Source organism: Geotrypetes seraphini, chromosome 5, assembly GCF_902459505.1.
Source record: "Geotrypetes seraphini chromosome 5, aGeoSer1.1, whole genome shotgun sequence".
NCBI classification, from domain to species: Eukaryota; Metazoa; Chordata; class Amphibia; order Gymnophiona; family Dermophiidae; genus Geotrypetes; species Geotrypetes seraphini.
The window spans coordinates 166602527-166616772 of NC_047088.1; the positions used below are offsets into that span (position 1 = coordinate 166602527).

A 14246-nucleotide genomic window follows, 5' to 3' on the forward strand; every position below is an offset into this window, starting at 1 on the left:
CTTTGGTCATACACATCCGGGTGGGTTGGAACATATTTTTAATTTCTTAATTTGAGTGTACTTTTTGAATATAATTATGGGGGTGGGGGTGTGTGATATATCTATTTGTCATAGATTACAATTTTAGTTGTATTTAAGTGCTTTTATAGTGTAATATGATTGTAGTATATGTTGCACTTACTTATAGTTTCAAAATGAATAAAGATATTAAAAAAAAAAAAAAGCTGGCCTGTCAGGTTGTCCAGTTCTTGGATGAGTATTTTGGGCTTTTTTTTTTTTTTTGCCAGTCCTCATTTTGAATTCACAGTACATCCCAAAACAGTGAGGAATTTCAATGTCATGATTCTACACATACTGAAATTTTGTACTACAGACCCCTTGATGCATCAGAATGGAATAGACAGAAATCCAGGGCTGCTTCCCTCCTAGATCGGGTAATTTGGCGGATCTGGCTTTACTGAAACTGCATGAAATCTTTACACAGCAGAATGTTATGAAACCTTTGAACTGTTTTGTCATTATGGCCCCGATTCTATAAAAAACAAACAACCAACCAACTGCCTTCTGTTAGGTATCTAGATCACAACGCTTAGCTGATCTAGATGCCTAACTTAATTTTTTAATTGGATCAATCAGCGCTGTTAATTGAACAACACCATTAAAAAACCAATTTACCAATTTAAAACAAAATTTGGGTAGGCATTTATACTGAGGTTCCTATTTGTGCCTACCTGCACCTACCTGAAAAGTAGACGTGGTTAGGGACGGAGTTTGGGTGTGGGTTGCCTTAGGTGGCAGTGGGTATTTATGTTAGGCGCTGGTAAATTAGGCCAAGAAATTCCTGGACAAATGTACTGGTTCCTAACATTATGACACCTACTGACACCTAAGTCCAGTTAGGTGCCACTAGATACGATTCTACAAAGAGTGACTAAGATTGACAACTGCGTCTAGCCACTTGGTGCCATTTTATAGAATCGTGTCCTATCTGGTGAAAGTGGCCTCGGGTAAATCGCAAATAGATCTCCATGTTGTGATACAGACACTACGGGGTCCTTTTACTAAGGCGCGCTAGCCGTTTTTAGCGTGCGCTAAGTATTAGTGCGCGCTAAACGCTAACGCATCCATAGGATATAATGGATGCGTTAGTATTTAGTCCACGCTAATATATAGCACACCTTAGTGCGCCTTCGTAAAAGGACCCCTACATTTCTTATATAGAATGGACAAAAATGGCTTAGACTAAATGAAATTTTCTGTTGGAGCAGATCTTTATAATTCCCTTTGTGCTTGATCTATTGTGTGCCTGCATTGCAGGGAAATAGAATGAATGATTGATTTCTAATTAGGCAAGTCAAGCCTCCTTTCTATAGACTGAAAAATCACTAGTTCTGGCTTATTTTTAAGGTTTGTGATATCTTAAGATATGAGTAAAGCCAAACTAAGGGACCAGCTAACTCCCCCCCACCTTAGTTTTGCACTTAATTTTTGCATCTAACATATGGTAACATGTGGCAAATACATAGCCTGTGTGGTAGCTATGAAAGCGTGCCCAGCATCTGCCCTGTGGTTTCTACCTGGTATAGGTACTTACCCACGGATTCTATATAGCAGATGTGTCAAAGTCCCTCCTCGAGGGCTGCAATCCAGTCAGGTTTTCAGGATTTCCCCAATGAATATGCATGAGATCTATTTGCATGCACTGTTTTCATTGTATGCTAATAGATCTCATGCATATTCTTTGGGGAAATCCTGAAAACCCGACTGGATTGTGGCCCTCGAGGAGGGACTTTGACAACCCTGCTATATATCTTGGAGTGTTGAAAGCCCCAAATGTGCCCTTTTCGACTTGCCCCCTAACTGACATGGTACATTCTTGCCCCACCCACTTTGGTGATATCAGCACCAGGAAAGCCCATGGATGACTTTCATTGCACCCTGTGCGGCCACACCTGCAGCACATAGCTTGCTACGACTCTTTATACAGGTTGCCCAAATGTGGATGGGGATCCTAGATCTGCACGCAAACGAATTAATGAACCATTAAAAATCAATAATAAGTGTTAATTGACATTAATTTGGGTTTACATGCGAATCTGCCCTATGCAGCTCAAAAGGGGGTATGCCCATGTGAGGGGCATGGGCAGGCCAGGGGCATTCCTAGAATTTAAATGCAATGTTATAGAATAGGGTCATTTATGTCATTATCTGTGCACCAGCATTTGCACCAGGTTTCAGAAGTCTTAAGTACCATGCCCGAGGTTAGGCATGAAATTACTACTACTACTATTTGAAACCCAAATGATGAAGTTAAGACTGCCTTATTTTGGTCCCACTGTCAGAAGAGAAAGATCATTGGAGGACACTGTTTAGGAATATCGAAAGAACCGGGTGAAGGTGACCTGCAGTCAAATGGCTGGACATGTTGAAAACAACCATGGGGATGATGTTGGAGAACCTTACCGGACTAGCCCAAAACCAATCTCTTTATTTAGATCTGTAATTCATCAAGTCGCTAGTACTTGAACATGAGTTGATGGCACCTAACTAAACACAGAAAACTGTAGAATCGATGATTTTGATTGTATAGTTTGTTTATTGAAAAGTCTTCACAATAAATGGTACAATTCAATAAAACAATCCAATAATACACAGTAAAAGTGTAGTATGGACCTAACTAACTACTACTACTATTGACTGTGTTACCAAGTTTCAAGTTTATTAAAATTTTGATAAAACACAAATCAAGACTTCTAAGCGTTTTACAATATGTATTAAAAAGGGGGGAGACAATAAATAAATAAATACCCACTGAACAATACTTGACAAACATAATACAATAGGAAAGTAGGGAGAACTACTTGAAAGGGTCCAGAGAAGAGCAACTAAAATGGTTAAGGGGCTGGAGGAGTTGCTGTACAATGCGAGATTGGAGAAACTGGGCCTCTTCTCCCTTGAAAAGAGGAGACTGAGTTGGGACTTGATCGAAACGTTCAAAATACTGAAGGGAATAGACTTAGTAGATAAGACAGACTGTTCACCCTTTCCAAGGTAGGGAGAACGAGAGGGCACTCTTTAAAGTTGAAAGAAGATAGATTCCATACAAATATAAGGAAATTCTTCTTCACCTAGAGAATGGTGGAAAACTGGAACGCTCTTCTGGAATCTGTTATAGGGAAAAACACCCTCCAAGGATTCAAGACAAAGTTCCTGCTAAACTGAAATGTACGCAGGTGAGGCTGGAGTCATTTAGAGCACTGGTTTTTGACCTGAGGGCCGCTGCGTGAGTGGACTGCTGGGCACTTGTCTGACCCAGCAGTGTCAATTCTTATGTTCTTAAAAGTAAAGAATACATGAAAGGTAAACCACAATAGGGAAGCTAGGGAATAAGGATTAGCAGTCATATGCATCTTGGAAGAGGTAAATTTGTCTAAATTTTTTTCCGCCCTGATATGAAGTGGTAAGGAATTCCATACTGCGGGGGCCGTAGTTGCAAATGAGGTGGCCCGATGTGTGCTAATGATTTTCAAGGATGGTATATAAAGATGCTGCACTGTACGCAGCACTGTAAATTAAACATGCAAGAGACAGTCCCTGCTCGAAAGGACTTACAATCAAATCAAATTATTTGTGAATGCCTTTTTCTAGATATTGATCCTTTATGATTGCTGCTTGTTGAAGAATTTTCCTATGATTCTTTGTATAAGCCTTTTGGCTCTCATTTTTTATAGTTGATTTTCTGAGGATTATTTGGTTATGTTTGTCTGATCTTACTTGTTGTACAGAATTATGTATGTAAAATTATGTAAACTGTTTAGGTTTAAATGGTATAGAAAATTTAAAATAAATAAATAAAATTATGATAGATTCACAGGACACAGGGCGAGGATGAATCAACATATGCTGTTCATGAAGGAAACTATAAAGAGATGAAGAAGTAGAAAGGGTAGGAGTTACAGAGGGAATGAGAAGCAGATATAGGCCCTCTTTTACAAAGGCGCGCTAAGCGTTTAGTGCAGATTTAGCGCACGCTAAATCAACGTATGCGCTAACGTGTCCATAGGATAACATGCACGCGTTAGTGTTTAGCGTGCGCTAAAAAGCTTAGCGCACCTTTGTAAAAGAGGGGGATAGTGTATCACAAGTTGGAAGGGTTAGGACCTAAACGCAGCTTCAAAAAAGTGGGCTTGGAGCCTAGATCTGAATACTGCCAGAGATGGAGCCTGGCATGCAGATTCAGGCAGGTTGTTTCGGGCATATGGCACAGCAAGGTAGAAGAGGCCTGTGTTAAGCTAGTATTCTGTAAACGGCACTGATCTTCCGAGCACCTAACTTTGGGTAACATTTATAGAATTCTCCCCTCCCCCCTTGCTGCAGAATACTGTAAATGTAATCAAGCAGCAGGGGAGATATGATAGAGACGTTTAAATGCCTACATGGCGTAAATGCGCATGAGTCGAGTCTCATTTGAAAGGAAACTCTGGAATGGGAGGGCTTAGGATGAAGTTAAGAGGTGATAGGCTCAGGAGTAATCTAAGGAAATACTTTTTTTGTACAGAAAGGGTGGTAGATGCATGGAACAGTCTCCCGGAGGAATTAATGGAGATAGAGACTGTGTGGGATAAGCATGTGGGATCTCTTAGAGAGAGGAAGAGATAATGGTTACTGCAGAAGGGCAGACTGGATGGGCCTTTTTTCCTTTATCTGAACTAAACTAAATTAAACCTTAAGCCTATATACTGCATCTTCTCTATAAGAATACAGCTCGACACGGTTTACAGAAAATTAAGGAAAAAAATATAATAGGAATATAATATAGAAGGAAACATTATGTTTCTATGTGTCTATGTTTCTGTTACTCCTCCCCCACCCATGTGTGCTATAATCTTCTTTAGGTTTCTTCTAGCAATTCTCAGAAACTCCACTCCCATTGCCAGCTTGGATTTAATTTGTTGTCTTCCTCTAGGGAGTTGGAATCATGATCATGGTTTGTTTTGTTTTCTTTTATTTTTAGGTGGCCGCAGTAACTACGTGCAGATAGCGCAGGTGCGCTTAATGCCTCCTCTTGCTGTGATGAGTTAGCATATGGTAACTTACCGATTGCTAACTGCAACTGCCATCCATTCAACATAATGCCCTCATTTTTCACCCCTTTCCCATCCTGTGCCACTGCAAACAGTTATCAAGAAAATTAGCATACAGTAAGTGCTGAGGCTGTGCAGTAATTAGTAAACAGATCTTGCCTCAAGAGCCCCTACAGTGTATTACACAATGATAAGCTGCTTGCATAATGATAAACTAGTTCTCTAGGTAGATGGTAAATATAGTTTAAATAGTGTTGCAAGAACTATAATTTTGTTATGGGAATTTCTTTCATATGATCTATATACATTTTTGACCCTTTGTTAGCACAGTGGCAATATGGCAAGTGCATATAACATTATGTAATAATACAGTGTAATTTGTTCAGCTACAGATAGCTTTCAGTTTCATCTCTTCTTATTTCAGTGGACTGCTCATGTTTCCATTCAAATGGATGGTTTCTTTATTTTATCTGCTGCAGGCTATCTCCCTTGATCGAGATGGCTCATCACTTAGATTGGATACACAGCTGGTAAAATGTTCTTCCTGCCTCTATTAAGGATAGGCTCGATACGTGTAATCACTCATGTTTGCCATTTTCTCTAGTACTCATATTTGGAGGAACAGCTTTTCCCTGAGACTTGGAAGATATTTTAGCAGTTTGTCATATGTTAAGTTTCAAAAAGCATGCGGTCCGCAGCCAAACGGAATTTTCACTTTCTAAAACATCACCAGTAGGGTGTTCCAGTTTGCTGGAGTCATAGGGCTTCTTTTACAAAGCCGCGCTAGGGCCTTAATGTGCGGAATAGCGCGCACTAGCCACTACTGCCTCTTTTTGAGCAGGCGGCAGATTTTCAGCTAGCACGTGCTATAGCGCGTGCTAATCCGGTGCGTGCGTTAAAAACACTAGCGCACCTTTGTAAAAGGAGCCCATAGACTTTCTGTTATGCATGAGAGGAGCTAGTTGATCTTTCTCCACAGTGCAATGTTTGTGCATTAAGGCCCTACTGGTGGAAATTGGCAAATACACTTCTACTTTCTGTGAATAATGGCACTGGTTGGTTGCTCCCCAGTCTAAACTGTTCTCCTTTATCTAAACAATGATCCTGTAAAGAGTTTTACAGAAGAAAAACATTTTTACCTAATTTACAGTCTATCCAATAAACTACTATTGGGCTAAACTTCTGTGTTCTGTTTAACCATGCCAGATTGACTATTGATGTCTTTAGTCAAAAGCATTTCTTCATATTCTAAATGATTGTGCCAAGTGCTCAGTAATTTCCATTTCACCCTAATTCACTCAGGAATGCAAATTATATTTGATTCACCTTATATCGCACTGGAATTCTTTACCACTCTCTTGGCAAATTTTTGGATCTCTCTTCCTACCACAAGGTATCTTAAACATTTTTCAGCTAAGGGTATTACATTACACTACATTAAAGATTTCTATTCCGCCATTGCCTTGCGGTTCAAGGTGGATTACAAAAGAATTGCTAAAAATGTATTACAAGAAGATATCTCGTAATTTCTAGAGGAGATAAAGAGTAGATGAGGTTGCTTTGGGGAATCGGGAAGGTATTGGGAAGTGGTATTGGAAGGTGGGAAGCAGCTTGCGGTATTAAGTCGTTAGCAGGAAATTCTTGACAAGTAGAGTCTTTATTTCTTTTTCTGAATGTTATGTAGTCTGGGGTCATAATTAGTAGATTGGAGATTTGGTTGTCGAGTTTTTCTGCTTGTGTGGCTAGGAGGCCATCATATAGTTTTTTCTGTTTGACTTCTTTGATAAGAGGGTGCGTGAATGGAGTGTGGGTTTTCCTATGTCTAGTTGATGTATTTTGGATGAGGCGGTTGTTCAGGTAGTTTGGGCTGTCACCATTATGGTTTTAAATAGTAGGCAGTAGAATTTGAATAGTATTCTTGCTGGAACTGGAAGCTAGTGTTCGTTGAGGTATGCCTCTGATGTGGTCGTGTTTCCTCAATGAATAGATAAGTCTCAGTGCTGTGTTTTGGATTGTTTGTAGTTGTTTTATCACTGTTGCTGGGCAAGGGCGGTAGAGTCCTAAAAGACCTAGGACTAGGGATTGTACTAAGAGCTGTAATTGTCTTAAGTTTCTCATAACTGCAAATGATTTACTCTCCATTTCAACCTTGTCAGACAAACATGGCAGGTATTTTTTCTTCTAGAGTTAGAGAATTTTGAATGCAATCTTTACCCTTTCTCTTTAGTTTCTACCCTCCTAGTTGGTGCCTTCTCTGTCAACAGGCACCAACTCTAGAGATGTCCTGGATAGCACTTTTCTTCCATTTGCTGTGACTATCAGATTGAATGAGATGTAGAACCAAAGGACATGAAGAACTGAAGTTGACAGGAGTAAAATTAAGAAGTACATTTTCATGGAAAGTATGGCAGATTCGTGGAATGCTATCTTGCAGGAGACTGTAAAGACAAAAACAATAACATAATTCAAAATGCATGGAGTAAACACAAAGGATTCCTATCTGGAACAAAAATGGAATCAGAAGAAACCTAGCGGTGTTTAGACAGTAGCTTCAGTGATTGAGAAATAAGACAGATCTGGATAGGCTAGAGTGGGGCTTAAATGGCCACTCTATTAGCTAATGGATAAGCTCAGTTCTGGGCAGACTTCTATGGTCTGTGTTTCGAAAATGGCAAGGACGGATCAAATCACATAGAAAAGTGTAACAGGCTCCAGATGGAACAGATGAAACAATGATGAGCCAAATTCCTTAAGGGGAAGTAGTATTTATTCAAGGACCTGACATGTCCCAATTTTCAGCAATATAGGATATATAAATAGACAATTAAATTGCAAAATTAAAACACATGTAAAAGTCAATAAATAAAATACAATCAAATAAAACAAAATTCATAAGATCCCAAAATTAACAAGTGCCATGTATCAGTCTCAGAGAAACAATGATTCCTTTCTTGAATATGGAAACAACATACAAAAAGAGACAAAAATCATTATAATAAGAGGAATAGTTGGACAAGGCCAATAAAATAAGGACCTCTTATTTTTTTTTATTTTAGGTTTTTATATACTACTTATCAAAATCATCTAAGCAGTTTACAGTTAGGTACTCAAGCATTACCCTTATCTGTCCTGGTGGGCTCACAATCTGTACCAGTGTCATTTCAGAGTTTATCTAAATTTTACAATAATGAGCTGTTGCAATGCATAATCATGCATAGTAGCTCAGTACAATGCACCTTTGTGAAATTGGGTGTGCAAAACACTCTGCCTACCTTTTTTTGCAAAAAAAATTAAGTATACCTTGAAAAATTGTAACTATTTTCTACATTTCTCTTCAAATTGTTTTTATAAGATGAGAGCTTAGTTTTAAAGAAACTGCTGGCTTTATCTCATAGCTATACTTTCAGAGGGTGGGGGGGGCTCAAATCTCTGGCAGATTAGTAGCTCATTCTCAGTATTTCCAGTCCTGCACTGGGCAAAAAAATAAATTATTATATATCACTATAAAACACTGCCCCTTTGGAAAGACCCACTGCCCCTTTGGAAAGTGGCCCATTGCAGATCTGGTTTGCCCCAAAGTGTTACCTTTGACTATGGGCAGGAGTGATCCATACCCAGTCTCCAAACAAGGCAAGGTGTAAGGTGATGCAAAATTTCAAGATGGCACAAATGGGGCAGGAGTGAGAAGAGACCAGTTTTTCCCTCTACCAGAAGTAATACTTTGGAGTAAGTCTGGGAGAGGAGGAACTGGAGGGGGGATATCTACAGTGGGGCCACACCTTTTTTTAAAGCAGGAGAGTGTGGTATAGTGGTTAGCACTAAAGCCTCGGCACCCTGAGGTTGTGGGTTCAAACCCGGTGCTGCTCCTTCTGACCCTGGGCAAGCCACTTAATCCTCCACTGCTCCAGGTACATTAGATAGAGTGTGAGTCCACCGGGACAGATGGGGAAAATGCGTGAGTATCTTATTTGTAACCTGTTCTGAGGGTGTGCAAATTCTATTGGGGGTGGAAGTTGGGGGCTACAGTTTGTTTTAGCCCTATCATTCAGCTGCTGCAAGTTGGAGATAGAGAGCTGCATGGGAACGGGAACGACGGGTCACGGGGATCCCGTGGGGATGCTCCCTAGGGTCGCGGGGTTCCTTCGGGGTTGGATGTACTCGCGAGGCTCGTCTTCTCCCTACCTGCCCTGCCGCAGCACACAGCCGATCAGAAGTCTTCCATGATGTCAGCGCTGACGTCGGAGGGAGGGCTTAAGCAAAGCCCTCCCTTCCTCTGACGTCAGCACTGACATTGGGAAGACTTCTGGTCGGCTGTGTGCTGTGGCACGGCAGGTAGGGAAAGGCAGTGGCATACCAAGAGGGGTGGGCGAGGGGGGGGGGGTGCACAGCCGGCCAGGTCCCCTTACCTTTGTGGCGCTTCCCCTGACCGACCGACAGCAGGCCCGGTCCGACAAACCTCCCTGCCCTGTAGCCGCAAATCTAAATGACTTTCTTACAGCAGCTTCAATACTCCAGCTGCTGTAAGAAGGTAATTTAGATTCGTGGCTAAATGGCAGGGAGGTTTGTCAGACCGTGCCTGTTCTGTTGTTGGTCGGGCGGGGAAGCGCCACAAAGGTAAGGGGCAGGGAGAGAGAAATGGAGGAAAGGTGGAGTGGAGAGGAAAAGACGCTTAAGGGAAATGGGTAAAACTGAGGGGGGAGAAGGACGCTGAAAGCACTGGGGAAGACAAAGGGGTGAAGGAGGCTGAAAGGACATGGGGAAGACGGGGGGGGGGAGAAGGACACTGAAAGCACATGGGGAAGATAAAGGGGTGGAGAAGGACGCTGAAAGAACATGGGGAAGAAGGGGGGGAGAAGGATGCTGAAAAGACATGGGGAAGAAGGGGAGGGAGAAGGACGCTGAAAAGACATGGGAAAAACAGAGGGGGAGAAGGACGCTGAAAGCACTGGGGAAGACAAAGGGGTGGAGAAGGAGGCTGAAAGGACATGGGGAAGACAAAGGGGTGGAGAAGGAGGCTGAAAGGACATGGGGAAGACAGGTGGGAGTAGGACGTTGAAAGGACATGGGGAAGACAAAGGGGTGGAGAAGGACACTGAATGCACATGGGGAAGACAAAGGGGTGGAAAAGGACACTGAAAGCACATGGGGAAGACGGGGGGGAGAAGGACGCTGAAAAGACATGGGGAAGACAGATGGGGAGAAGGACGCTGAAAAGACATGGGGAAGACAGATGGGGAGAAGGACGCTGAAAGGACATGGGGAAGATGGGGGGAGAAGGACGCTGAAAGGACATAGGGAAGACAGAGGGGGAGAAGGATGCTGAAAGGACATGGGGAAGACGGAGGGGAGAAGGACGCTGAAAGGACATGGGGAAGACAAAGGGGTGGAAACGGATGCTGAAAGCACATGGGGAAGACGGGGGGAGAAGGATGCTGAAAAGACATGGGGAAGACAGATGGGGAGAAGGACACTGAAAGGACATGGGGAAGACAGAGGGGGAGAAGGATGCTGAAAGGACATGGAGAAGACGGGGGAGAAGGATGCTGAAAGGACATGGGGAAGACAGAGGGGGAGAAGGATGCTGAAAGGACATGGGGAAGACAGAGGGGGGAGAAGGACGCTGAAAGGAAATGGGGAAGAGAGAGTGGGGAGAATACGCTGGCAGGGAAGCAGACAGAGATGCCAGACTATGGGGGGAGCGGAGGGAAGAAGATGGGTGCCAGATCAATTTGGAAGGGGGGAGAAAGGGAGAAGCACAGTAAAAGAGCAAATGGAAGACGCAGAGAGAAGAGAGATAGTGGATGAAAGGAATTGAATGAGAACATGAGGAAAGCAGAAACCAGGCAACAAAGGTAGAAAAAAAATTCAATTTCTCTTTTTTTTTTGCTTCAGGATAAAGTAGTATATTAGTTGTGTTGATAAAAATTTATAAACATTAGAGGCTCTGGTAGAAACCCATTTACAAAGTATGTATTCTTCCCAATTAATATTTCCAAATTAATAAAGTATTTTTGCTTATTTGTAAATAGGTTTCTACCAGAGCCTTTAATTCAGTAGCATAATTAAATGAAATAACTATTTCTGAAGTTTATAGGGACGGGTGGGGACGGAGAGGATTCCTCGTGGGGACGGGTGGGGACGGAGGGGATTCCTTGCGGGGATGGGTGGGGATGGAGGGATTCTTCACGGGGACAGGTGGGGACGGGTGGGATTCCTCACGGGGATGGGTGGGGACAGGTGGGACTTTGGCGGGGACAGGTGGGGACGGGTGAGATTTCTGTCCCCACACAACTCTCTAGTTGGAGGTAGGCCACTAATCCACTAGAAATTGTACACTCTCCATGATGGAATTCTGACATGGGGCTAGTTGACTTTTTAGGTATGTGTGTGTGTGTGTGTATTTATATATGTCATATTTGTGCATATGTGATATGGTTATAAAATCTCAACTGTGGTACTCAAGGAAGTAAACTCTTTCTTTATATGTTTGTGCTTAATTCTTGTGTTAACGTTTTTCTTTTTGTTCCTTAGTTGTCCAGGTTGTAGGGAACAGTAACCTCAAGTGCCCACGGTTTTTGACTTAGAGCTAGTCTTGTCGATCCAACCATTTCATGAGCTATCATAGGTCTGTTGCATAAAACCGCTATGCGATAGATGCCTGCATGGGGAGATAATCAAATTCTCGTAGTCTATTTTCCAAAGAAAGAGACCGCACAGAAGCTTAATGTCGGTTGATAGAATTAATAGTGGTTATTGAACATCTCCTGAAGAAGCTCCTAGTGGAGTGAAAAAGGGACACTCCGTTGAGCAGTAGTACCATCTGTAATAAAACCAGAGCTATCGTTCTGTAAGCTGGGAGTTGAAAAAAACCCAGCAACACACTGTGGGAAAAAGCTAAGGGCTCCGTTTACTAAGGTGCGCTAATGATTTTAGCGCATGCAGGATATTACCACGTGGTACACCACACGCTACGTGGCTAGAACTAACGCCAGCTCAATGCTGGTGTTAACGTCTAGCATGCACGGCAATGTAGCGCATGCTACCCCACGTTAATGCCCTAACGCAGCTTAGTAAAAGGAGCCCTAAGTGGAACGACTGTGATTACTAATTACTATTAACCTTAAGGATCTAATGAAAAAGGAATAATTAATTCATCAGGTTGCTTTTAATAAAAAATAATTTATATAAAAATAAATAAATTAATACTTATGCGAGATGCTTGTTACCTGATGTTATATTCGTTTTTTAAGAAGTTTTAGTTGACTTTCTTTTTTGTTCGAAGTCTGGTAAGACCTATCAGAATGGGAGCATATTCTAGATATTCACATTGGTGGTGCTCAAAACTCCTGAGGAAGGCCTGTTGGCTGAAACATGTGCATGTCGAGTCATTGGATGTATTTTTATGTCATTGGATGAATAAAGATTCCTATATTATCAGATGCATTGGAGGACACTTTCATTAGTGCACATCATTCTGATCTGGACAATTCCATTCAGCCTTTGGTATAGAATAGGGGGATTCAACAGACCTATGATAGCTCATGAAATGGTTGGATTGATAAGACTAGCTCCAAGTCGAACAACCGTGGGCACTTGAGGTTACTGTTCCCCACAACCTTAACAACTAAGGAACAAAACGAAAAACGTTAACACAAGAATTAAGCACAATGAGAGGCTAGAGAAACTGGGCCTCTTCTCCCTTGAAAAGAGGAGACTGAGAGGGGACATGATCGAAACATTCAAGATATTGAAGGGAATTCACCTTGTAGAGAAAGAAAGACTGTTCACCCTCTTCAAGGTGGAAAGAACGAGAGGGTACTCTCTAAAGTTTAAAGGGGATAGACTCCGTACAAACGTAAGGAAGTTCTTCTTCACCCAGAGAGTGAAAGAAATCTGGAACGCTCTTCCGGAGGCTGTTATAGGGGAAAACACCCTCCAGGGATTCAAGAAAAGGTTTGATAAGTTCTTGCTGAACCAGAACGTACGCAGGTAAGGCTAGACTCAATTAGGGCACTAGTATTTGACCTAAGGGCTGCTGCGCGAGCAGACTGCTGGGCACGATGGACCACTGGTCTGACCCAGCAGCGACAATTCTTATGTTCTTAAGTCGAACAACCATGGGCACTTGAGGTTACTGTTCCCCACAACCTGAACAACTAAGGAACAAAAAGAAAAACTTTAACACAAGAATTAAGCACAAATATATAAAGAGTTTACTTCTCTTGAGTACCACATCGGAAGGGTGATGTGTCATTGATGGAATTTGAATAGGATCTTATTTTATAAAATTCCAACTGCCATAGAAGTAAGCATATTGACATGATGGTGTGTATTTTCCTGGTAGTTGTGTGTGTGTATAGGGGTGAGGTTTAGGCAGAATACATTTGGAATTCACAAGTACATGTGTAGCTTATAAAATAGATTAATTTAAGCATGTTCTTAATCTAAACGTAGACATCTGCACCTGCTTGATTAGTATTTTATAAAGTGCCTATGTGTGTTTCTAAAATTGTTCCTATGTATTTACTACTTGCCTTCTTAAACTAGGCACTATTTATATAAATGCCCTCTTAAAATTTAAAGAACTGCTGCTGCACAAGTAGAGTCATTTTTTAAATTTCACTTGCATTTCCACATCTGGGAATATTAAGTCAAACATTTTGTGATATTTTTCTCAGAATGCAAATGGACCAAGCATTCATTCATCTTGAAGCTACATATGGCAAAAAACAGATGCTAAGCTGCAACATGTTTCATGGATCAATACTTTGGCCTCTAAGGTAATAGACTGAATTACTAGATATGATCTCATCTGATCAATCTTCATACACAAAGGAGGGAAGTTATAAAGTTGTGTTTGAGTTTTAAGCCACCTTATTTGCCCCTCAGTGTGGGTTAAAGGGCACTAACATGACCAAAATTACTGTAATGCAATTTAATGTAGTGCAATGCAGTTATAACTATAACTAAGTCCTGGAGGCTACATAGTAATGAGATGCAAAAGTGCAAATGCATGTAAAGCAACTCTTTTTTCTATGTACATTTTATAACTTGACTTGTAGTGAACACTGCAAGTCATGTTATAAATGGAAAAACTGACCTCAGCAAACAGCTGGAGTTATTTTACCATTCCAGGAGCACTGGACCTCCAAAGAATGGTCT

The 14246-nt window shown here is 41.6% G+C and overlaps 1 protein-coding gene across 2 annotated transcripts in view; it reads left to right on the forward strand.

Annotated features, from left to right (window-relative positions):
- ERBB4 (erb-b2 receptor tyrosine kinase 4) overlaps positions 1 to 14246 on the forward strand; it is a 1781744-nt gene that overhangs the window by 49954 nt on the left and 1717544 nt on the right. The gene's annotated exons all lie outside the window — the stretch shown is intronic.